The sequence below is a fragment of the Galeopterus variegatus genome, unplaced genomic scaffold (genome assembly GCF_000696425.1).
Source record: "Galeopterus variegatus unplaced genomic scaffold, G_variegatus-3.0.2 Scaffold16443, whole genome shotgun sequence".
In the NCBI taxonomy this organism is placed as follows: domain Eukaryota; kingdom Metazoa; phylum Chordata; class Mammalia; order Dermoptera; family Cynocephalidae; genus Galeopterus; species Galeopterus variegatus.
Window position 1 is genome coordinate 30286 of NW_007742554.1, and position 8642 is coordinate 38927.

Here is an 8642-nt window from a genome sequence, read left to right on the forward strand (position 1 = left end):
CTGAGGGTTGCGATCCGTTGCCGGTCACGAAAAAAGACAAAAAGGAAAAAAAAAAAAACTTACCCCATCATAAATTTAGGATTTGTGCATTTTACTGTATTGCACAATATACTTTAGTAAAAAAAAAACAAAAAAGCCATACCCAAACAAGCTGTGGTACTCTTGAATAAATTTTTGATTTAAATGCAAGAAAGAATTTGTAGGAAAGACTGAAAGAGGCAGTGTGGTGTGATAAAGGGGGAAGGACTTTGCACTTAAAAGATCTAGCCTCAAATTTCGGCTCTGCCACTCTCTAGCAAGTGACATGATTTTGCTGAATTTTGTTTTCTCATCNTGTAAAGGGAGAAAACCCAAACCTACCACACAGAGCGATTACAAGGATTATGTGAAAACACCTGCCACATAGTAGGCATTTGGTAATAGTGGCTTTGTTAAAAGACAGATTATTTGGGCTGGTGATAATAATAATACTTTGGGGATTTTGAATAGTCTTTTCATTTCAGGGATCCCCAATCACTTTATAAACATTAATTAACATGAGCGTTTGCCTTACCAACAGTGGCTTGGCGGGTAGGTTGGTTCTCAGGTCTTTTGCTTTTCTGTTGCCCTGTAGACTGTGATTCTGCACTAAATGCTTGCTCAGCAGTTTTCTGTCTCTGAGCTGGTTGTGCTGTTCCATGGTGCAGCATCGCTGTGCTGGACAAAAATGTCACAGAAGAATCTCAGCTTCTTAAGAGGAAAACAAAAGCTATCTTGAGGGCCAGCCATAGCAGTGTCTGTGCTCACAGAACACAATTTTAATTAACTGGCTCAATGTAAATTACAGCTCGGAATTTGGGTCAGTAGAGGGCTATTTGGTTTTCTATGCAGACTTGCCAGTTCAGTTCTGGGACATTTACAAGTTTGGAGTTTCCTGAAATGTAAAATAAAAATAACAAAATGAAACAATGAAGGAACAACCTGGAGACCTAGGGTCAGGTGTGGGGTGCTGATGGCCTTTTATAGGAGAAAGACCTATAATTCTGAGTCTGTTATTATTTATGACCTTGAGCAAGGCACCAAACTCACCTGTGTAATCAGTCTGATTATCATCTACTGAGAGGTAAATATAAGATAATAATTGATTGTGGAGTCAGATACACCTATAAGATGCAGTTTCCCTATCTGTAAAATGGGTATTGTAATAATAATAGCTACACTTGTATAGCTTATTATGTGCCAGGCACTATTTTAAGACCTGTGCCTACTATAATCATGACAGTTACATCAGCTATTATACAAGGGTACTTCAAAAAGTTTGTGGAAAAAATAGAATCAGAAGATAATGCTAATCTTACCACGAACTTTTGGAAGCATCCTCATAAAAGACAATCCCCAAATCTCAGTAGCTTAACACAATAGAAAGTCCTTTCTTCTTATCTTTAACTCCGATTGGGATAGCAATGGGGTGAGATAANGGTGATGCTCAGTCCTATCCAGCGAGCTGAGTGTGGCTACTCATGGTTCAGGGACCCATGCGCCAAAAGAGACATATGACCTTCATTCTGCATCCGTCTACCATATTACAACAGGGCAGGATAACCACAATAAAACTCCCATTTAGAACAGTGTGCCGCTTGGGAGCACGCCGGCGCTCCCGCCGAGAGTTCGGATCCCACATACAGACCGGCCACTCACTGGCTGAGCTAGGTGTGGGGGCAACACCGAGGGTTGCGATCCCGTTGCCGGTCCTGGTCCGGTACGGGCACGACACTGAGGGTTGCAATCCATTGCCGGTCACGAAAAAAGACAAAAAGGAAAAAAAGAACAGGTGATAGTGGGAGATACAGCACCCACCGTCCTGGTAGTTTTGGAATCCTGCTGGGCAGGCACTATGCGGCTGTGCTCTGGCAGGGGTGAAGTTCCTGGATTAGGTCCTGATTCCACCCCCTGAAGGGATTTTCTGGATCATTGTTCTCCGCACTCTTCATCGTTCTGCCGGCTCTGTCTGGTGGGAGGATTTTCTTTGTCCATTATTCTTCTTGGCCACACCTGAAGTGGGTCTTGGGGAGTGTGGCCTCCTTGGGGCTCTTAGTCTTTTGTAACCTAGTTCATGTCCTTGAACTTTTAGGGGCCCAAGCATTGTTTTAATGCTGTAACAGTAAAAGACTTTTAAAATCCAGGCTTATAGATTTTGCAATGCAATTCCCTCAACAACTTAGTAAGGTTTTCATCTACGATGTCTAGTGTGCCACTAGCCACACCCAGAGTTATTTACTAGACCTCATTCTCAAACCTGGATTATTTCTTTGCTTTCTTATCTCCACACCTCTCTCTCTCTTAATTTAATGGCAGCTGCCTTGAGGCTAGCAGGCTTAGGTGGGAAGTTTATACCCTTAATCTGATATTTATTTCACTTAAATTCTTCTCAATCTTTTATCTTATTGCTTATGGTCTAGAAATAGTTGGCTTTTTCACCTCTCCACTATTTCTTTATAATTTTACTTGCATACTGTCTAATTTATGCCTGAGATCCTCTCTTTCTCTAACAGCTTGTTAAACTCAACCAGGAACAATCAGCAAACTGAACTATCGTTATTTTTTTCCAACCTCTTTCTCCAGAGCTTACAGGCTCATTAAGCGTGAGTTCTGACTTCTAAGTTATTGTGGACGACAGTTTAACCAAACATTTTACCACTGCGTGACATGGTCTCCAGTTTTCCAGCTTCTAATATCATAACCTGCCACCTGACTTCTAAGCCAGTGTCACATGTTTTAAGCGCCCCACATCTGGAAATAATTTCTATATTAGTTAGGGTAGTGCTAGCTAATGCAGCAGATAGGTCCTAACCTTGTAGTGGCAGAACACAATAAAAGTTGTTTTTTATTCATGTAAAATACAATTGATGGTGGGGGAGGGAGGTGCTCTGTCCATGGAAGGTGATGGAGGTTCTGCCTTCTGGAGCATGTGACTTCTGGAAACTTCTCTGATTGAGGAAGACAGAGACTTTGGAGAATTGTGTGGGAGGTTTTTATGGGACAGTCCTGGATGGGGGTATATCAATTCCTTCCACATTCCAATGATCAGAAGTCAGTTACATGGCCTCAGCTAGATGTGAGAGAGCTGGGAATTATGGTCTCTGGCTGAGCATCCACCCCCAGCTACAATTCTATACTATCAGAGAGGCATAAATTTTTGGTAGAGAGCAAGCCGTCCCAACAACCTTAGGAAGCAGGTGCTATTATTATCCCCATTTTACAGATTAAGAAGTTGAGGAACAGAAAGTTTAATGAATTTGCCTGAGATGACACAGCTTGCAAGTGGCTGGACCAGATTTGAATTAGGCAGTCTGGCTCTGGATGCAGAGAATGCTTTGAGGATTAAAAGGACTTAACGGGTGTAAAGTGTTTATTTCAGTATCTCACTCACCGTCCACACTTAATAACTGTTGTCTTTTTTGTTTATTGTTATCGACTGTATCATCCTATACTGGAAGTGGGGTAGATTAATAGTGAATAGGTGTGAAGCTCTCAGGCATGAGTAAGATACGAATCCAAAAGAGTAGGTGCTCCAGGAAAATTGTATTATGTGTCTGTCTTCTCCCCTTGGCCATCCCCTGTGTTTTATCTGCAGGGGGATCTACTGGTTGCTGAGCCAGGTCCTCTGGTAGGCCTTCCACACATATTACTTTGTTTAATCTCCAAGTTGTTCTTGTGAAGTGGGTGTTTCTTATCTCCATGTTACTGGGGAGGAAACTGAGGCTCAGAAAGGTTCAGCTACTCGTTCAAAATGCCATAGCTACTAAGTGGTAGAGTTGGGATGTGGGCTCCAGAGACTGTGTTCTGAACCACTACAACCCAGTGGTGAAATCCGGATCAAATGAACCTCAAAGAGGATCCAGAAAGTCTCCAGAGCAGCTGGAAGGGCTTATGTTGGTGCTGGTGGTTATGGTTGATGATTGTCCTTATGTATAATATGTGGTCACAGGTCTTTTTGTAGCCCCTGCTGGCTTCTCCCTCCCTGGCTGTCCCATGAGTCACTGCCCAGTTGTTCATCAGATCACAGGGTAGCCTCCTCAGCCAAGGCCCTGGGGCAGTGGCTGGCCTTATAATTTCAAGGAACAGTTCTGGCCATACCCTGCTAACTGGTAGGCCCCAGTGTTATAAGAAACACGGGCTCTCTCACTAGTGGAACTGAATGCAGAAATCTGTGGTGTAGAGAATTTATTCTAGTATTGTAGTAGAGACTGAGCCTGGTCCTCCCTGAGAATCACAGAGCTGGGGTTGTCCCAGACTTTGGAGTTTGCTGGACCAAGGTTCAAACTCTGGCTTCACCACCTATAAGCTGGGTGACCGTGGGCAAGTCAGTTAATTTTTCCTGGCTTCGATTTCCTCATCTGTTTAATGAGTATAATGGTAGTACTCCCTCATAGGGTTGTTGGGAAGACAAAATCCTTAGAATAGCATTGGACACATCCCAGATGCTCGATGTGTGTTAGCAGTGCCTAAGCAGCACTAGTTTCCTTGCTTAAAGATCTGTTCCCTGGACCCTGCCTCATTTACTGAGTGAAAGCCTTTAAATAAGAGATTGTTGGAAAGCAGACTTCTGGGGTTTGACCACTTACTAGCTGTATGATACTGGGCAAGTTACCTAACTCTCTGTGACTCAGTCTTCCCCTTTGTTAAATGAGAATAATAATGAAACTGAGTTCTTAGGGCTGTTGGGAAGTTCCTGACATGTAGAAATTGCTTAATAAATGTTGGCCATTGCTGGATTTTATTGTATTCACTTTGACTGTTTCTACAGGTGCTGTGTTAGATGTTAAGCAACATGGTTCCTGCTGTCGTGGAGATTGCAGGCCTGTGATGGATTTAGTTTATTCATCAAATGAGAATACAGATGTAAATTTACAACTGTGACACTTGCTACAAAGGAGACATGCAAAGGGCTGTAAGAGTCTTTACTAAGGCTCTTGATGGGGTTGGGAGTGAGGGTGGGCTCCACTAGGGAAGTGAGGAAGTAAGGCTTGGAGGAGGCTGAAGCACAGCCAGTTGGGTAGAAAAGGTAGGAAGAACACTCCACGGCTGCAGGCCTCATGTGCAAAGGGCCAGTGGCAGAAGGGAGCATGGTGAGAAGGCGGAACAGCCAGTGTGGCTGGAATGGGAGAGTGGGGTGAGGAGAGCTGGGCAGAGGTTAGACCAAGTGTCTGCCAGATTAAGTCTGTCTTTTCCTGAGTGCACTGGAGAGACTTTGAAAGCTTTTAAGGAGGGAGATGCTATGATCAGATCTGTGTTTTAAAAAGCTCATGTTGGCTGCAGTACAGAATGGAAAGGAAGGGTGCACATGGGAAGGCTAGTTAAGTACTGTTATCACCCCCATCTTATGCAAGAAGAATCTGAGGCTGCAAGATGTTTAGTCACAGAGTCGCTAAGACAATAAATGGCAGAGTAGGGCTTTTCGAACTCAAGTCCAAGAAATTTCATATTCTACCTTCCTCTCACTGTACTGTGCCTAGTCCCAAGGGAGCATCTAGCCCAACTCTCACATTTTGCAAATGGGGAAACTGAGGCCCTTCGGGACACTGCCTTGCAAGTTCACACAGTGGAGCTGGAACCAGCATACTGTACTAGATTTATGGATTCTCAGACCATCTCTCTTCCACCAAACTAGATCATTCCTGGGGAGCAGCGCGGGATAGAGCCTACATTGTCAACAGCAGTTTAGAGATTAATTTATGATCCGGCTGTAATATGTCTGGTTTTGCTATACATTTCACAGTAAAATAAATGCTAGTTGGAAGCGTGTGGAGGTCCCCATTAGATTGTGGCTGAGCCAATGAGAGCAATTACTGTGAAGATCAGGTGTGCTAAATGCAGAATCAAATTAACAGTTCCCCAGCGCATTAACATCTGAAAGCAAATCAGAGAGGCCACTGGAAAAGGGGTGAGTGAGATCTTAAAAACCAGCGCCTGCCTGCCTGGGAGGCGGAGGTTGCAGGGATTAACTGATTTTCTTCTGGTGTCATGTGTCATTGTTTCTTCCTAATCCCAGCTCCCAGGACCACCTAGGGAGCCATGTCCTGCGCAGGAAGCCTGCAGACATAAGTCACCTCTCTCTTCTCTTGGTGCCTCTGAGAATTGCGAGTCTTGGGGAGCGGCCACAGCCTTTCCCTCCTTCAGCCTGCCCGTCAGCCCCTTTCAGCCTTTTCTTTGGTGACTCTGAGGGTTGGGACTGGGTTCCCCCTCGTGAATGAGCCAGCCCTGCTTCTTGTCCTCATGGAACTTGCAGGCCTGAGGTGGGTTGAGTTTACTCACAAATGACCAGACAGATGTAAGGCTGCACCCATGATGGTTGCTATTCAGGAGAGGGTCACGGGGCCATGAGTGTTCAATGGGGACAAAGCCCCCTCAGACTGTGGGTGAGGACCAGGGTGTGCCTGGGACGGGGAGAACTGCCCCTCCCTTATGCTTCCAGGGGTGACATTTGGGGGGGTCATGGTGGTGACACAGGCTGTGGGGAAGGCTGTCAGGGGGGTGGCATGGATGCAGTTCTTGAAGGGGTGACTGGTGATTCTCCCTCCCACCCTGGAGCCCATGCCATCAGGGCAGGCAGGGAGAGGAGGGCAGGAAGTCTCACACCATGTCAGTGTCTCTGCCTCTATGTCCAGTCCTTTCCTTTTGGAAGCCTGCCCTACCCTCCTGCTCCTTCTGCCGTCCTGTGACAGCCATTTTTGGGGCCAGATGCCTCTTCTTTGGCTCTCTGGGGCAGGCACGGTGTATGTGAGAAGCCAAAGGCTCCGTTCCCAGGGGCCAGTGTGTGTGTGTGTGGGGGGGGGCATGCAAATACAGGTGCAGGTGCAGGCGGCAGGCCTCTCTTCTTCTCCTACCCCCTCTTCTCCCCACCTGGGTCCACTGCTGTTGCTGATTCACTGCTGCTCTAAGTTTTCTTTCCTCCCAGCATGAGAGCTACGGCTTAAGGAAACAGACCAAGAGCAAGCTGGCAATTTCATGGCCTTGGATAGTCCTATCATGTGGAACTGCGGGGGCAGCTGGGAGCCTGCAGGAGGTGGGATGGTGCCTGAGCTTTCCAGGGAGTGGGAAGGTCTCCCTTGGCTCAGGCCTAGGAGGGTGGACCTGTGCTGTGTGACCTTCTGCTCCTGACCTCTCTGAACCTCATTACCCTCATACAGGAATCGGAAATAATGATAAGACCAGGTTCTGGTGTTCCCATAGTTGCAAGTGTCAGATGAAATAGTGCTTTGGAAAACTGTGAAGTCCGGCATGTAGTAATGGTAAAAGCTAACATTTTATTGAGTATTTATCATGCTCCTAGTGCTGTTCTAAATAATGGAGAGCGTCACCCAATCTATGAGGAAGGTATTACTATCTCTGTTTTACAGATGAAGAAACCGAGAAACAGAGAGGCAGAGTGACTTGCTCAGAGTCCTCCAGTTTGTAAGATGCAGAGCTGGGATTCAGCCCCTGCTTCTTGGCCCCCATTCCTAGCCACTACACCATGAGGATGTGAGAAAAAAATCTCTGATGAGGATGATGACCAAGGAGAAGAGGAGAAAAGTCAGGCAGCTGGCCCAAGACCGCATGGATAGCAGCAGCAGAACCATGGGTTGAACTTGGGCCATCCTATCACAAAGCATGAGAGCACTTAAGGGTAGGAGAGAGAGCCTCCCCATGACATGTCGTGACATGTTGTGACCTGTGGCAAGGCTCTTATCTCCTGCGTGCACTGCTGGAGTTGAGCTACAGATATGCAGCCCTCGAGCGTCCCAATAGCTTGTGCAACAGGAGCGATCAGGAGAAGATACAGTTCATAGTGTGATGAAGGAGACAGAGACAAACTAGCAGCTGCACATGTGCCTGCTGTTTACCCTTGGCTCAGGCCTAGGAGGGTGGACCCGTGCTGTGTGACCTTCTGCTCCTGACCTCTCTGAACCTCATTACCCTCATACAGGAATCGGAAATAATGATAAGACCAGGTTCTGGTGTTCCCAGAGTTGCAAGTGTCAGATGAAATAGTGCTTTGGAAAACTGTGAAGTCCGGCATGTAGTAATGGTATAAGCTAACATTTTATTGAGTATTTATCATGCTCCTAGTGCTGTTCTAAATAATGGAGAGCATCACCCACTCTATGAGGAAGGTATTACTATCTCTGTTTTACAGATGAAGAAACCGAGAAACAGAGAGGCAGAGTGACTTGCTCAGAGTCCTCCAGTTAGTAAGATGCAGAGCTGGGATTCAGCCCCTGCTTCTTGGCCCCCATTCCTAGCCACTACACCATGAGGATGTGAGAAAAAAATCTCTGATGAGGATGATGACCAAGGAGAAGAGGAGAAAAGTCAGGCAGCTGGCCCAAGACCGCATGGATAGCAGCAGCAGAACCATGGGTTGAACTTGGGCCATCCTATCACAAAGCATGAGAGCACTTAAGGGTAGGAGACAGAGCCTCCCCATGACATGTCGTGCCATGTTGTGACCTGTGGCAAGGCTCTTATCTCCTGCGTGCACTGCTGGAGTTGAGCTACAGATATACAGCCCTCGAGCGTCCCAGTAGCTTGTGCAACAGGAGCGATCAGGAGAAGATAGAGTTCATAGTGTGATGAAGGAGACAGAGACAAACTAGCAGCTGCACATGTGCCTGCTGTTT